The 18,098-nt window shown below is 34.5% G+C and overlaps 2 pseudogenes; both read left to right on the forward strand.

Annotated features, from left to right (window-relative positions):
- Positions 1-819: 819 nt before the first annotated feature.
- On the forward strand, positions 820-6,836 carry LOC149191892 (peroxisomal membrane protein 13-like; annotated as a pseudogene).
- A 76-nt stretch (positions 6,837-6,912) lies between these two features.
- On the forward strand, positions 6,913-16,241 carry LOC149191893 (peroxisomal membrane protein 13-like; annotated as a pseudogene).
- The last annotated feature ends 1,857 nt before the right edge of the window (positions 16,242-18,098 follow it).

An 18,098-nucleotide genomic window follows, 5' to 3' on the forward strand; every position in this document is an offset into this window, starting at 1 on the left:
GTTATCAATAATTAGGTTTTCAAATTATGTCTGGTAATCAGATTTCATATATTTGATTAGCTGGACTAATAAGGGATCCGGACTTAAATAGGAATGCAAAAAATTATAGAGATAACCATAAAAATAGATATGCAGCAGAAATAATACTTCATTTCATTAATGTAAAATACCGAAATATGCTTACAAACAACAATGGAAATAAGCCAGCTAGGGCGATGGTAGCTTATCTCTGAGAAGAGATGTGGTGGCCACATGCCTCTGAACTGTGTTACAATGAGGCTTGAAGGCCTATTTATTGTTGAGAAACAATGGAAAACCCTTAACATTCCAAAACCTAACCCTAGAAGATGAAACACCAAACTGTGGGCCCCATTTGGGTAAATTGGTACATCAACTTCCCGGGGTCGTAACTTTGGCATACGATCTTCGTTTGACGCGTACAGATGATTATTCTGCAGACCAACTACTGCAACACTCGAACTTGTTTTGGAATTGACACTTCTCAAGAAACCATGTCTCAAAAATTTTCTTAGTTGCTGAATGGGATAGCCATGGTCTTTTACATTTCCTTTGATAGAGTTTCGCTGTTTTTGATTCAGGAATGCATATACTGAGCCATAGCTCATGTTTAAGACAACTCCCAGGAATATCAAGGCGATGATTCTAAAAAAAAAGAACACAAGTACTTGCATGGGATTCATTCCACTCTGATACTTCTTCTTCCTCTCTAGCAGTTCCACGCAACCAATTTAATTAGAGGCAGTTTTGGGTTTAACTCACGGGAAATATACATGATAAAAAATATGAGTGAGTTTTCGAATGGCCTCTGCATCGAATGCCAAGAAGCTCCATGCCATGTCTATCAGTTGGCTGCGAAGAGCCGTATCGAACCGGTTCACGTAATAGGGTCAATCATTTAAACAAAGTCGTATTAAATCAACTTACGTCTCTAAACAGGTGCGAGATGAGTTATTAAAAAAATAGGTGTGTAATCATGATTTATTGTCGGCATATTTTTTATTCCAAATCAGAATTCCCCTCCCCAAGCAATCGAATTAAATCAAACTACCAGTTAATTAGTTCAAATTCCGTTTTTTCCTCTCGTGGCTTGCAAAGATGGGCTTCAAAGAACTACGAAAATCTCTCAAACCGCTTCAAATTCCTTAAAACCATTTCTGGGTTATCTAATTGACCCCATTTCTGAAAAAACCCATGTTTTATTTGTCCCAAATTTGTCTCTGTTTGTCCGGACCGTGCAATTGAAGTTTGACATTTTTCAGTGTTCTGCGTTTTTCCTGGATTAACATTTTTACTATTCTGCATTTTGCTGCATTCAGCTTTCTGATTTAATTTTCAATTTGAACACAGGGAATAGCAGATAAACAGTGCTAGAATTTTCAAGGACATTGGTATTGTTTCATTTGTTATGAACAAGTATTTTTCTCCCTACTCTTTGTATAACTCCGTTGTAATGAACCTCCGCTTTGTTAACTAACATATTGGATTGAAGAAAACAAAAGTTTCTTTATCGTCTTGTGAAGATCCGAAGTCTCGAGAACAAAAATTAAGAACAAAAAAAATCTTTTGTTCTCTCAGACTTGCCAATTGATAGATCACTCCACCATTTCTCAGATTGCAAGATAGGAAGGAATTGTTGCATGTGAACCTCTGAAATATCTATCATCGTAGAATTCGAGAAACTTCAATAACTCACGTGTGCTCTATGTGGCGCATGTCTACGACCTTCAACTTTAGAGTTGGATCCCTTGATATTATTGTAAATGAATTGGTAGTTCTATTGATATTTCAACACAATGGGTTGTCAATGCCTTTTCTACAAGATATCTAGCTAATCCTTCATAACCTTTCTTTGAAAACCAGATCAGCAGAAGTCCAACCAGATTCCAAAAACGCAGAGTTTTTATTTTAACGCAACAGTCCATGCAATTTGATTTATTTGATTTTTTTAAAATATTCTTACAGGTTTGTTTCAAGGCCAAAGCTTCAAACAGGAATGCAGATTTTCTTTTGAGGCCACAGTGGAAACTAAGATTGGATATAGCCATTGGTTGTCTCCTTTTTTTCTCTCTGAAATTGTGAAATTTTATAAAAATGACTAATGATTTTCATTTTCAGACAACAAAGGCTTAAGGTAAATATGCTAAAAACAGGGCTTTGACTGAGGTCTTAAGCTGATTTTTTTATCAATCTGGGCTGGGTGACTAGGATAGGATCCATGTCGGGACAATTCCGGAGATGCCCATGTGGTCGGTTTCTTCATTAGATGCCTGTAACCTGCTAGACCTTGGAATTAGCTGTGGAATTTACAGTTAGCTGCGGAATCAGGCTGCATTCCGTAGCTAATTTGCAAAATATTATTAAAACAGGACAGTGTTTTGAGGGGTACTATAAACCATAACCCTCAATCATGGACAGCTGAACCTATCAAAGCGGTTGGATTTTATTTTTTTTGAATCAAATGAAATGATGAAGTTTATTTTGTTCCATTTTTCTCTCTCTTTTTTTTTTAACATAACAATTCTTTTTCTGATCCTCCAGATCACACAAAGTGCAGGAGGAGAGCATACTCAAGAAATTATTAATAACTTTTTTAGATGTAAGAAATAAGGTCTCTTAATTACACTTCCTCGACAATGGCGCCAAAATGTCTAGTCAATTTAGTGTTCTAAATTGTTTTACATAAATTATCAATCCGGGTATCATAAACTGATGAAGTGTGGTGCACCATATGTGCTTAGTTAACCTTTTTTCTTATTTTCTTATTTTACAGTTTATGTTGTTTTTGGGGGTTTTGTTTCTTATGTTAGAATTTAGTTTCTAAAGAAAAGAGAAAATGAAACAAATCAAAACTTTGATCAGTTAGATTAATCTAAGCTGGCAAAATATCTAAGAAAAGAAAGAAAGAAAAACAAACAAACCCCATTCATAACTTCACATATTGCTAATTTCATTCTTAAGGAACTAAAAAGACTCAATGAGACATGAACTTATGTAATGAGTATCCTACTAAGCGAAAAGCAAGAACATGTAAAGAAAAAACTAATCTAATGTGTTCTCTATGCTCCAATTCACCAATTGGAAAATAGGAAGGCTACTTTCTTTTAATATTTTGTCAAGCATAAATTACACAGTTAGATAAATCTACAATCAACCGGTTGAACACACTTGCATGAATTAAAATTGCATGAATGGAAAATCTAAACTATAAAACTTGAAAGCAATAAAATGAAAAGCAAAGCTAATTATCTCACCTATAATCACAATATTTCGCCAATTAAATTCTAAAACTGTGTTAAGCTAAAGGCTCCGGAAATATCATCATATAGCATGAAAGAAATGACATCTAAACTATCTAATTGCATACTAATGAAAAGCAAAGCCAATCATCTCACATATAATCACAATATTTCGCCAATTAATTTCTAAAACGGTGTTAAGCTAAAGGCTCTAGAAATATCATCATATAACATGAAAGAAATGTTATCTAAACTATCTAATTGCACACTAATGAAAAGAAAAGCCAATCATCTCACCTATAATCACGATATTTCGTCAATTAACTTCTAAAACGGTGTTAAGCTAAAGGTTCCGAAAATATCATCATATAGCATGAGAGACTAATCTAATAAACAAATACAAGAAACATGTAAAGAAACCTAATTTACAATCAACCGGTTGAACACACTTGCATGAATTAAAATTGCATGAATGGAAACTCTAATCTATCAAACTTGAAAGCAATCAAATGACATACTTGAACGAAATCAAAGCAAAACTACAAAACAAAATCTACTCTATGTTACATTGTAATGTGCTCCATGACATCTACTTCACATCTCATTTCATGTTGAGAACATCAAAGCTTTATTCAAATTCTTCAAAATTACAAAGTACAACAAAGCTCTCCAAAGCTTTCCAAAGCCATCAAGGAAGAACTACAAACTCCAAGCTAAAGAGCTACCAAAAAGCTACAAGCTTAAAAACTAAAAAGCTAAGCTAACAAATGAAGGAGAGATATCTCCTATTTACACAAAAAGATGAGAAGCCATCTTATTAATGAGAGTCCATGAATCTTTCCCTCTATCTCTAGAGTCCTAATCAAAATAGGAACTGATAAGACACATGTCTTCTTACAGTGTCAATACAATTAGGAGATGTGACACATATCCTCATAATCCCATGATTCTCTCCACTAAAATTCGAATTTGGCCTTATGGTGCCACATAAAGGTCTTTTAGAAGTCTTCTTTTGACCTACACATGTCAACAATCTCAACCCACTTGTTAGGTATAAGCATATGCAAATTATTTTCCAATTTTTAACCACAAATTCACTTAAAAATGCTAAGAATTAATAAAGTTTGGAAAAACATAAATGTGGCCCAATGATAATGAAAGTGGGATGAATGTAGTGACATAGTAGTGAAATGGAGGTGATATAATGGACATAATAGTGAAAGTGTAATGGAAATTAATGACATTTTCAAGACCCAACAAAAGGGCATCTAAATCAATGTGAAGTTTAGTATTATTATTGTGAGTTATTTATTTGTGGATGTTGGCCCTCACTTATCTTTTCTTTTGGGTTTATAAAATAAATATGTAGTGTTCCTCCACCTAAGCCCTGGAAATGTGTTGGAAGTTCATTCGGGCCTTTTCCATTCAGGACTCCTTCAACTGGATCCACAAGCACTGTGGTGGAGTCATTTGGAGTAGCAAAAACAAGAGAGATATCTGATACTGAACAAAATGTACCACTTGCTAACAAAAGCACTATTGGTAGACCTATGCCACTAATACCGTGAGAGCAGGGTAGCTACAGAAGTAACTATGGAGGTAAATGTGTTGTAGTATATCCTTTTAATTAATGTGGCCCAGATTCTTTTGAGTTTTATGTTGATTATTTAAGACTCAATCATTAAGATTATTATTCATGATTAGTACAAGCTCGTAGTATTGTTACATCTTGCTTGTTAAATTGTAATTGTGTTATTAAGAATTTTTGCACCTGACATCCTTTTCTTTGATAAATTTAGGCTATTGTTCTATGACAAACTATATAATTCAAGCTATATGGTTCTATGATAAATTACAATTCAGGATATGGTTTTGGCCTTTATGGATCCAACAATTTATATAGGGGAATGGGAGGAGGATATGGGGTGATGTTAGGATCATATGGTATTGGACTTTATGGAAATAATATGTACAAAGGAGGATATGGTGGATCAAATATGTTTGGTGGAATGTATAATAATGGGATGGGGGGACCGATGGGTGGATATGGAACGGGACCTGGAGGTCCTTATGACAACGGAAATGGTAATCCAAATGATCCATTTGGTGACCTATTTCACCCCCAAACTTTTGGCAGTCTATGCTTCATGTGGTGACTATATTCTTGCTTTATTTTCTTATGTCTTCTTTTTCTTGTGTTTCAACATAAGATAGTACAAATTATTGTTGATCTTGAAATGAATGAAAAAATCCACTGAGTCGAATATCTTTTTCTTTTATTTTCTTGTCTTTGTGCATGTTCCTGATACATGTGTGCACACATAGAGTTTGGCATTACCTTACATTTTGGACCATGAATGGGGGTTGTTGGGAGGTTTCATTTTTCTAGTGGAGGGCCACAGTAGCTCCTTATTGTCAACATGTTGTGCTAAAGCCATGTTGATCATGAATTATTTTAAATTCTCCAAGGGTTAGATTTCCCTTCTCTTTTGGAGTTGGATGGAACTAAAGAAGTAAAATAGTGACTTGTTTGGAACATTTCATTGTTGGACATAGATGGATGTGTAAAATTTTGAATATTTCTCCAGAGCATAGTTGCATCTGTATTTTGTACGTCTGCAACCATACCTGTACTTGTTATACCCATATGATCTTGATGTACCTAAATCATGATGAACTTCTCCTTTAGAAAGGAAAGGTGCCATTTCTTAACACCCATAGCTTAAAATATCTTCATCGTTTTCTATCCCTACAGCTAGACCCAACTATGCACATGGTTTATATGATTAATCTATTAAATGCTAATTATGGTCTCTTGTCTTTAAAACAATGTCGTACTTAGTTAATGCCTCATTATTGTGATTATTATGGCAATGTACATAGTGACAAAATGCATGTCACTGGATTGTATAACACATTCTCTTTAACTTGAACTTGAGAAGGATGCAAATCTTCCTTGAATAGTATGAAGGTTTTGACATGGGATGAACATGACAATTTCATGCATTTTGACCTTTCTAACTTGTATTAAATATTTTGAAAGTACAGATGCATGGTTTTGTGACATTTTTTGGTCGAATTTCCATCCTTGTTGATCAAAACACTCAAGCATTCCATTTTTATTATGACTACCCTTCCCTAGTTAAAACTTGCACATAACCATGTTCGTTTTCACATATTTCATCTATTTCTCACTATATGTATCAATTTGACCATTGGTTTCTGGTTTGTTTTTTTCTATTTCTACTGTGTTATATAGTTGTTTGACGAAATTGGTGTATTGTACAGGGGACTTTCTCTTTTTGTGTTGAGGCTACTTGTCATTCAGACAAAACCAAGGAGCCCATCCAGGTCTGGACCTAAAGCAATAGTTGATCAAGGCCCTGAAAACTACGATATTGAAGAACCTAAAGAGGCAACTAGTTGGCTAGGAAAATGTCTGAGAAGGTTAAGGTGGAAGGATTTAGTAATCAATTGCAGGTTCTTCTTCATGTAGATTTACTCAAATATCTTCTCTGAACAATATGATATATGATTTTTTCTTTCTTTTTTGGTAGCTTTCATGTGCTTCTTGTATGAGTATGTTCTAAAATGCTTTGTGCAAGGAATTGTAATTTTTAAGTCGGAATTGAATTTGGGCACTACCGGTGAGCACATGGGGTGTGTAGTAGATTCAATTTTCAAATGAGAAGTTTTTAATCATAGAACCTAGCCTTATAAGTGCATTATTATTCTTTAAATAATAAGTGATTGGATCATAGCTTATGAACCTTACGTGTAGAGAAGGACAAATTCGACTGATTTGTTTAGGTGATAAGTGATTGTTGCAATTTCCATCTCTGTTGATATCCTGTAAGTACAAATACTTCCTTGAGACTTAGATTATATGGTTCCATTGTCAGTTGTATATTGTCCTTTAAACCTACTTGGAATTATAGGGAGGTTGGGTTTCTATTTAGGTGAGGAGGATATGGAATATTCCATGTAAGTTTCATTAAGTCATGGCAAGTAAGTAGTTTCCATACCAGGTATAAGGATTCAGATGAATCTTGAGGGAAGGTACCACTATTGTCAGCTTAAGTGAATTCAGTGCTTGTTATCAATAATTAGGTTTTCAAATTATGTCTGGTAATCAGATTTCATATATTTGATTAGCTGGACTAATCAGTGATCCAGACTTAAATAGGAACCCAACAAATTATAGAGATAACCATAAACACAGATATGCAGCAGAAATAATACTTCATTTCATCAATGTAAAATACTGAAATATGCTTATAAACAATAATGGAAATAAACTAGCTAGGGCGATGGTAGCTTATCTCTGAGAAGAGATGTGGTGGCCACATGCCTATGAACTGTGTTACAATGAGGCTTGAAGGTCTATTTATTGTTGAGAAACATTGGAAAACCCTTAACATTCCAAAACCTAACCCTAGAAGATGAAACGCCAAACTGTGGGCCCCGTTTGGGTAAATTAGTACATCAACTTCCCGGGGTCGTAACTTTGGCATACGATCTCCGTTTGAGGCGTACAGAGGATTATTCTGCAGACCAACTACTGCAACACTCGAACTTGTTTTGGAATTGACAATTCTCAAGAAACCATTTCTCAAAAATTTTCTTAGTTGCTGAATGGGATAGCCATGGTCTTTTACATTTCCTTTGATAGAGTTTAGCTGTTTTTGGTTAAGGCATGCATATAGTGAGCCATAGCTCATGTTTAAGACAACTCCCAGGAATATCAAGGCGATGATTCTAAAAAAAAACAACACAACTACTTTCATTGGATTCATTCCACTTTGATACTTCTTCCTCTCTAGCAGTTCCAGGCGACCAATTTAATTAGAGGTTGTTTTGGGTTTAACTCACGGGAAATATACATGATACAAAATATTAGTGAGTTTTCAAATGGCCTCTGCATCGAATGCCAAGAGGCTCTATGCCATGTCTATCAGTTGGCTGCGAAGAGCCGTATCGAACTGATTCACGTAATAGGGTCAATCATTTAAACAAAGTCGTATTCAATCAACTTACATCTCTAAATAGGTGTGAGATGAGTTATTAAAAGCAAGAGGCATGTAATCATGATTTATTGTCAGCATATTGTTGATTCCAGATTAGAATTCCCCTCCCCAAGCAGTCGAATTAAATCAAACTGCCAATTAATTAGTTCAAATTCCATTTTTCCTCTCGTGGCCTGCAAAGATGGGCTTCAAAGAACAGCGAAAATCTCTCAAACCACTTCAAATTCCTTAAAACGATTTCTGGGTTATCTAATTGACCCCATTGCTGAAAAAACCCATCTTTTATTTTCCCAAAACTGTCTCTGTTTGTCCGGATCGTGCAGTTGAAGTTTGACGTTTTTCAGTGTTCTGCGTTTTTCCTGGATTAACATTTTTACTATTCTGCATTCAGCTTTCTGATTTAATTTGCAATTTGAACACAGGGAATAACAGATAAATAGTGCTAGAATTTTCAAGGACATTGGCGTTGTTTCATTTGTTATGAACAAGTATTTTGCTCCCTATTCTTTGTATAACTCCATTGTAATGAACCTCCACTCTGTTAGATAACATATTGGATCGAAGAAAACATAATTTTCTTTATCGCCTTGTGAAGATCCGAAGTCTCGAGAACAGAAATTAAAAACAAAAAAAATCTTTTGTTCTCTCAGACTTGCCAATTGATAGATCACTCCACCATTTCTCAGATTGCAAGATAGGAAGGAATTGTTGCATGTGAACCTCTGAAATATCTATCATCGTAGAATTTGAGAAACTTCAATAATTCCCGTGTGCTCTATGTGGCGCATGTCTGTGACCTTCAACTTTAGAGTTGGATACCTTGATATTATTGCAAATGAATTGGTAGTTCTATTGATATTTCAATACAATGGGTTTTCAATGCCTTTTCTATAAGATATCCAGCTAATCCTTCATACCCTTTATTTGAAAACCAGATCAGCAGAAGTCCAACCAGATTCCAAAAATGCAAAGTTTTTATTTTAACACAACAGTCCATGCAATTTGATTTATTTGATTTTTTTTTTAAATATTCTTACATGTTTGTTTCAAAGCTAAAGCTTCAAACAAGAATGCAGATTTTCTATTGAGGCCACAGTGGAAACTAAGATTGGATATAGCCATTGGTTGTCTCCTTTTTTTTTTTCTCTATGAAATTGTGAAATTTTATAAAAATCACTAATGATTTTCAATTTCAGACAGCAAAGACTTCAAGGAAAATATGCTAAAAACAAGACTTTGACTGAGGCCTTAAGCTGATTTTTTTATCAATCTGGGTTGGGTGACTAGGATAGGATCCATGTCGGGACAAGTCGGAGATGCCCATGTGGTTGGTTTCTTCAATGGATGCTTGTAACCTGCTAGACCTTGGAATTAGCTGCGGAATTCATAGTTGGCTGCGGAATCAGGTTACATTCCGTAGCTAATTTGCAAAATCTTATTAAAACAGGACACCGCGTTTTGAGGGTTATGATAAACCATAACCAGTCAATCTTGGACAGCTGAACCTATCAAAGCAGTTGGATTTTTTTTTTTGAATCAAATGAAATGATGAAGTTTGTTTTGCCCCCTTTTTCTCTCTCTCTTTTTTTTTAACATAACAATTCTTTTTCTGATCCTCCAGATCACACAAAGTGCAGGAGGAGAGCATACTCAAGGAGTTATTAATAATTTTTTTAGATGTAAGAAATAAGGTCTCTTAATTACACTTCCTCGACAATGGCGCCAAAATGTCTAGTCAATTTAGTGTTCTAAATTTTTCTACATAAATTATCAATCCGGGTATCATAAACTGATGAAGTGTGGTGCACCATATGTGCTTAGTTAATCTTTTTTCTTATTTTCTTATTTTATAGTTTATAGTTTATGTTGTTTTTGGGGGTTTTGTTTCTTATGTTAGAATCTAGTTTCTAAATAAAAGAGAAAATGAAACAAATCAAAACTTTGATCAGTTAGATTAATCTAAGCTGGCAAAATATCTAAGAAAAGAAAGAAAGAAAAGAAAATCAAATCCCTTTCATAACTTCACATATCGCCAATTTCATTCTTAAGGAACTAAAAAGACTCAATGAGACATGAACTTATGTAATGAGTATCCTACTAAGAAAAAAGCAAGAACATGTAAAGAAAAACTAATCTACTGTGTTCTCTATGCTCCAATTCACTAATTGGAAAATAGGAAGACTACTTTCTTGGAATATTTTGTCAAGCATAAATTACACAGTTAGATAAATCTACAATCAACCGGTTGAACACACTTGCATGAATTAAAATTGCATGAATGGAAAATCTAAACTATCAAACTTGAAAGCAATAAAATGAAAAACAAAGCCAATTATCTCACCTATAATCACAATATTTCGCCAATTAACTTCTAAAACGGTGTTAAGCTAAAGGCTCCGGAAATATCATCATATAGCATGAAAGAAATGACATCTAAACTATCTAATTGCACACTAATGAAAAGCAAAGCCAATCATCTCACCTATAATCACAATATTTCGTCAATAAATTTCTAAAACGGTGTTAAGCTAAAGGCTCTGGAAATATCATCGTATAACATGAAAGAAATGACATCTAAACTATCTAATTGCACACTAATGAAAAGCAAAGCCAATCATCTCACCTATAATCACGATATTTCGCCAATTAACTTCTAAAATGGTGTTAAGCTAAAGGCTCTGAAAATATCATCATATAGCATGAGAGACTAATCTAATAAACAAATACAAGAAACATGTAAAGAAACCTAATCTACAATCAACCGGTTGAAGACACTTGCATGAATTAAAATTGCATGAATGGAAACTCTAACCTATCAAACTTAAAAGCAATCAAATGACATACTTGAATGAAATCAAAGCAAAAATACAAAACAAAATCTATTCTACCTTACATTCTAATGTGCTCCATGACATCTACTTCACATCTCATTTCATGTTGAGAACATCAAAGCTTTATTCAAATTCTTCAAAATTGCAAAGTACAACAAAGCTCTCCAAAGCTATTAACGAATTTAGACTTCTGTGATCCATAACATTGTTTAGATATCTTCGGCAAAATCACATAACCAATCTTTTGTCGACGCGTTTCGAACCAACCAGTGTGGTTCATCGTCAGGACAAGTTGAAGCACCAATCTGGATTATGCTTGATTAAATAGAGTGTGCAGAGACTCCAACAACTATAATGCTAACGGCTAAATTTTGACCCAATGATCCTGGTCAACCACAAAATTCGATAATTAATATTTTTTTTTTTTTTTTTTTTTTATAAATAGCTTAATTAGATATATTAATATCTCAAATCCTAAGGGAATCCAAATATTATTATTTAAATTATAATGGTCATTATATCTCATAACATATAATAAATAATCTATATTTAATATTATTTAAATTAATAAATCATTATTATTTTATAATTTAATTTTTTTAAAATATTTCTTATTAAATATAAAGGTTCATTAAAATAAAAATAATATATGTTTATTAAAAAATCTTAATAATTTATAATTTCAAACATCATTATTCCTAGAATTAAGATATATTAGGTAAAGTCCACTAGCCTAACTAATATTGTTGGTACATCATAATTTAAAATAATGTTTCAATACTTTTTTTTTTTTAATAGGAAAATTAAAGGTAAATAAGCCCTTAGGTAAATATATTATTACCTATAGGGTTGATAAAGCCCAAGATTTTTTACTAATAGTATAGCTAATTTTATCCTTTAAACCTAATGGTCAAATATCTATTAATAAACATTATCTAATCAGTATTCAATTATTTCAAAAAATATTAAAGTTCATTATGTTATTAATATATTATTATTTTAATTATAATGTACGTTATATCTCATAATAAATAATAAATAATCTCTATTCGATATTATTCCAATACTATTTAGATACAAGGAATGATAATAAATCACTATTATTTTATAATTTAGTTACACTAGGAACTTGTGTAATAATCATTCAATGGTCCATTGGTAAGCTAGATCCCTCACTATTTAGTTCTTTAAAATATATCCTATTCCTTATTAAATATAAAGGTTCATTAAATTAATAAGTTATGTAAAATAATATATGTTTATAACAAATCTATATCTACTTAATAATTTATAATTTCAAACAAAACATTATTATTCTTAGAATTAAGATATAATAGGTAAAGTCCGATATTGATGGTCCAATATTTATTTATGTCATTAGGAAATATATTATTCTTTATAAGGTCTAAAAAGGGGTTTTTTTAGACAATAGTTAAAGGGAAGACACAATTCTAAGGCTATACTAGAAATAATAAAAAATGTATAAATAATGAAAGTAAGGAAGAAATCAAATCAATGAAAACGGGTTAAGGATAATACATTAATTCACCCGAAACTAATTTCTAACTAATTAAAGACTAGAACGCTCCATAATAATGGACAAATTAGCCAAAAGAAAAATTGAAGGAAGGGGGAGACAGAAACCCTAAGACAAAGAAAAAAGGCTAGGAAGATAAGGCTGGGACCCAACAACTACTAATCTTCCAGCCATCATCCCTATTAAGATTGTTCGGCCTTTTCTCGATCTCCAGGGCCTCTCTAAATTTGCGATGGTGAAAATGCGCAACTTTGGCAATGACTTGAGCCTCCTCTATACATACATGATGCATAGTTTTCCCTGCATGCTCAGCCAGGGCAGAGGACTTGGTCCTACCATGTCTTAAGTCAGCCGAATGCTCGCTAATCCGCTGATTGATAGAGCGACCAGTCTCACCAATATAAGGGGTCCCACAGGAACAGGGAATGACATAGACCCCCTTCATGTCCTTAGGGTCAATCGGGTCTTTTACAGACCTGAGGGAGCCACGGATAGTCTTGAGAGGTCTAAAAGTTGTGGTAACACCATACTTCTTTAGAATCCTCGCAATCCTGTCCGTGGTTCCTTGGATGTAAGGGATGTTCACACCCATGATACGATCATTAGGAACCTTACGGATAGAAGGCTCCTTCTTGGCCCTGAGGAAGGCTTTTTGACCGAGGTGCCTATTGTAACCATTCTTCTCAAAGACTTCTAGGAGGTGAGCCTTCTCCTTCTCCAGGCTCTCCTTATCCGAAATTCTAACAGCACGGGTGGCAAGCGTGCTAAGAACCCCTAACTTCTGAGCAGGGAAATGATGCGACGAAGCATGCAAAGCTTTTCAAATCCATCAAGGAAGACCTACAAACCCCAAGCTAAAGAGCTACCAAAAAGCTACAAGCTTAAAAACTAAAAAGCTAAACTAACAAATGAAGGAGAGAGATCTCCTATTTATACAAAAAGATGAGAAGCCGTCTCATTAATGAGAGTCCATGAATCTCTCCCTCTATCTCTAGAGTCCTAATCAAAATAGGAACTGATAAGACACGTCTTTTTAAAGTTTCAATACAATTAGGATATGTGACACATATCCTCATGATCCCATGATTCTCTCCACTCAAATTCGAATTTGGCCTTAGGGTGCCACATAAACGTCTTCTAGAAGCTTCCTTTTGACCTACACATGTCAACAATCTCAACCCACTTGTTAGGTATAAGCATATGCAGATTATTTTCTAATTTTTAACCACAAATTCACTTTAAAATGCTAAGAATTAATAAAGTTTGGAAAAACATAAATGTGGCCCAATGATAATGAAAGTGGGATGAATGTAGTGACATAGTAGTGAAATAGAGGTGATATAATGGACATAATAGTGAAAGTGTAATGGAAATGAATGACATTTTCAAGACCCAACAAAAGGTCATCTAAATCAATGTGAAGTTTAGGATTATTATTGTGAGTTATATATTTGTGGAAGTTGGCCCTCACTTATCTTTTCTTTTGGGTTTATAAAATAAATATGTAGTGTTCCTCCACCTAAGCCTTGGAAATGTGTTGGAAGTTCATCCGGGCCTTTTCCATTCAGGACTCCTTCAACTGGATCCACAAGTACTGTGGTGGAGTCATTTGGAGTAGCAAAAACAAGAGAGAGATCTGATACTGAACGAAATGTACCACTTGCTAACAAAATCACTATTGGTAGACCTATGCCACTAATACCGTGAGAGCAGGGTAGCTACAGAAGTAACTATGGAGGTAAATGTGTTGTAGTATATCCTTTTAATTAATGCGGCCCAGATTCTTTTGAGTTTTATCTTGATTATTTAAGACTCAATAATTAAGATTATTATTCATGATCAGTACAATCTTGTAGTATTGTTACATCTTGCTTGTTAAATTGTAATTGTGTTATTAAGAAGTTTTGCACCTAACAACCTTTTCTTTGATAAATTTAGGCTATGGTTCCATGAAAAATTATATAATTCAAGCTATATGGTTCTATGATAAATTACAATTCAGGATATGGTTTTGGCCTTTATGGATCCAACAATTTATATAGGGGAATGGGAGGAGGATATGGGGTGATGTCAGGATCATATGGTATTGGTCTTTATGGAAATAATATGTATAGAGGAGGATATGGTGGATCAAATATGTTTGGTTGAATGTATAATAATGGGATGGGGGGACCGATGGGTGGATATGGAACGGGACCTGGAGGTCCTTATGACAATGGAAATGGTAATCCAAATGACCCATTTGGTGACCTATTTCACCCCCAAACTTTTGGCAGTCTATGCTTCGTGTGGTGACTATATTCTTGCTTTATTTTCTTATGTCTTCTTTTTCTTGTGTTTCAACATAAGATAGTACTAATTATTGTTGATCTTGAAATGAATGTAAAAATCCACTGAGTGGATGCACTAAGTCGAATATCTTTTTCTTTTCTTTTTTTGTCTTTGTGCATGTTCCCGATACATGTGTGCACACATAGAGTTTGGCATTACCTTACATTTTGGACCATGAATGGGGGTTGTTGGGAGGTTTCATTTTTCTAGTGGAGGGCCGCAGTAGCTCCTTATTGTCATAACATGTTGTGCTAAAGCCATGTTGATCATGAATTATTTTAAATTCTCCAAGGGTTAGATTTCCCTTCTCTTTTGGAGTTGGATGGAACTAAAGAAGTAAAACAGTGACTTGTTTGGAACATTTCATTGTTGGACATAGATGCATGCGTAAAAAATTGAATCTTTCTCCAGAGCATAGTTGCATCGGTATTTTGTACCTCTGCAAACATACCTGTACTTGTTATACCCATATGATCTTGATGTTCCTGAATCATGATGAACTTCTCCTTTAGAAAGGAAAGGTGCCATTTCTTAACACCCATAGATTAAAATATCTTCATCGTTTTCTGTACCTACAGCTAGACCCAGCTACGCACATGGTTTATATGATTAATCTATTAAATGCTAATAATGGTCTCTTGTCTTTAAAAGAATGCACACTTAAATGTACTTATTTAATGCCTCATTATTGTGATGATTATGGCAATGTACATAGTGACAAAATGCATGTCATTGGATCGTATAACACATTCTCTTTAACTTGAACTTGAGAAGGATGCAAATCTTCCTTGAATAGTATGAAGGTTTTGACATGGGATGAACATGACAATTTCATGCATTTTGACCTTTCTAACTTGTATTAAATATTTTGAAAGTACAGATGCATGGTTTTGTGACATTTTTTGGTCGAATTTCCATCCTTGTTGATCAAAACACTCAAGCATTCCATTTTTATTATGACTACCCTTCCCCAAGTAAAACTTGCACATAACCATGTTCGTTTTCACATATTTCATCTATTTCTCACTATATGTATCAATTTGACCATTGGTTTCTGGTTTGTTTTTTTCTATTTCTACTATGTTATATAGTTGTTTGTGAAATTGGTGTATTGTACAAGGGAATTTCTCTTTTTGTGCTAAGGCTACTTGTCATTCAGAAAAAAACAAGGAGCCCATCCAGGTCTAGACCTAAAGCAATAGCTGATCAAGGCCCTGAAAACTACGATATTGAAGAACCTAAAGAGGCAACTAGTTGACTAGGAAAGTGTCTGAGAAGGTTAAGGTGGAAGGATTTAGTAATCAATTGCAGGTTCTTCTTCATGTAGATTTACTCAAATATCCTCTCTGAACAATATGATATATGCTTTTTGCTTTCTTTTTTGGTAGCTTTCATGTGCTTCTTGTATGAGTATGTTCTAAAATGCATTGTGCAAGGAATTGTAATTTTTAAGTTGGAATTGAATTTGGGCACCACCGGCGAGCACATGGGGTGTGTAGTAGATTCAATTTTCAAATGAGAATGATTTTATCATAGAACCTAGCCTTATAAGTGCATTATTATTCTTTAAATAATAAGTGATTGGATCATAGCTTACGAACCTTACGTGTAGAGAAGGACAAATTCGACTGATTTGTTTAGGTGATAAGTGATTGTTGCAATTTCCATATCTGTTGATATCCTGTAAGTACAAATACTTCCTTGAGACTTAGATTATATGGTTCCATTGTCAGTTGTATATTGTCCTTTAAACCTACTTGTAATTATAGGGAGGTTGGGTTTCTATTTAGGTGAGGAGGATATGGAATATTCCATGTAAGTGTCATTAAGTCATGGCAAGTAAGTAGTTTCCATACCAGGTATAAGGATTCAGATGACTCCTGAGGGAAGGTACCACTCTTGTCGGATTAAGTGAATTCAGTGCTTGTTATCAATAATTAGGTTTTCAAATTATGTTTGGTAATCAGATTTTATATATTTGATTAGCTAGACTAATCAGTGATCCGGACTTAAATAGGAACGCAGCAAATTACAGAGATAACCATAAACACAGATATGCAGTGGAAATAATACTTCATTTCATTAATGTAAAATACTGAAATATGCTTACAAACAGTAATGGAAATAAACCAGCTAGGGCGATGGTAGCTTATCTCTGAGAAGAGATGTGGCGGCCACATGCCTCTGAACTGTGTTACAATGAGGCTTGAAGGCCTATTTATTGTTGAGAAACAATGGAAAACCCTTAACATTCCAAAACCTAACCCTAGAAGATGAAACGCCAAATTGTGGGCCCCGTTTGGGTAAATTGGTACATCAACTTCCTGGGGTCGTAACTTTGGCATACGATCTCCGTTTGACGCGTACAATAGCTTGTTAGAAATATCTACCCGAGCACTAGCACATGGACCTATATTGCCCCAAGATTTCCCAAAAAACGTCGTTTAGGGCCTCAAAACGGCTCCGAAAGTTCAGGACCCGAAAAACTGCTAAAAATAGTAAGTTGTGCTACAATTAAGGAACTGAAAATGCTGAGAGAAACAATGGTGGGGGTCTAGGTGGACTTGACAGGTGGCCACCAATATCCACCTAGATCAATCAGACTCAATCACCATATAAACTTGAGTCTACAGTAGATTAATTGGTATCTATAGTCTCATCTGCACACAATAAAGTCCCTAATGTAACCTGTAGTAATTGTAATGTCATTGTCATGTCCCTTCTCAAACACATTTGTAACAGGGTGCTGCTACGCAATTTTGCACGATTTTGGCTAAGGAAGAGAACCCATCATTTTTGACTTAGGGACTTAGGAGGAGATTCGAATTTATTTGGTTGCTAGTGGAATGTGGGGGGCACCCACATGGGAGTTCGAATTGGCCCATTCGAATAAATTGGAGGCAAAGTCAAATAGGTGGATGGAGGGGCCCACATGAGGCTAGGGAGGCCCAAGGAGTTATAAGGAGGGAGAAAATCTCATTTTGGATTCTTTCTTACACCTTGCAATCAAAATTACTTGACTGTTCGCTTTGTTGTTTAGCTGAGTCAACGGACTGTTTAGCCACGAATCTCTCAAGGGGGAGATTCAACCTCTACTTTGGGGGACCATCCATGC

The sequence above is a fragment of the Pinus tabuliformis genome, chromosome 2_2 (assembly GCF_031772625.1).
Source record: "Pinus tabuliformis cultivar Carrire ecotype Pingquan chromosome 2_2, CPIR1, whole genome shotgun sequence".
Classification (NCBI taxonomy): Eukaryota; Viridiplantae; Streptophyta; class Pinopsida; order Pinales; family Pinaceae; genus Pinus; species Pinus tabuliformis.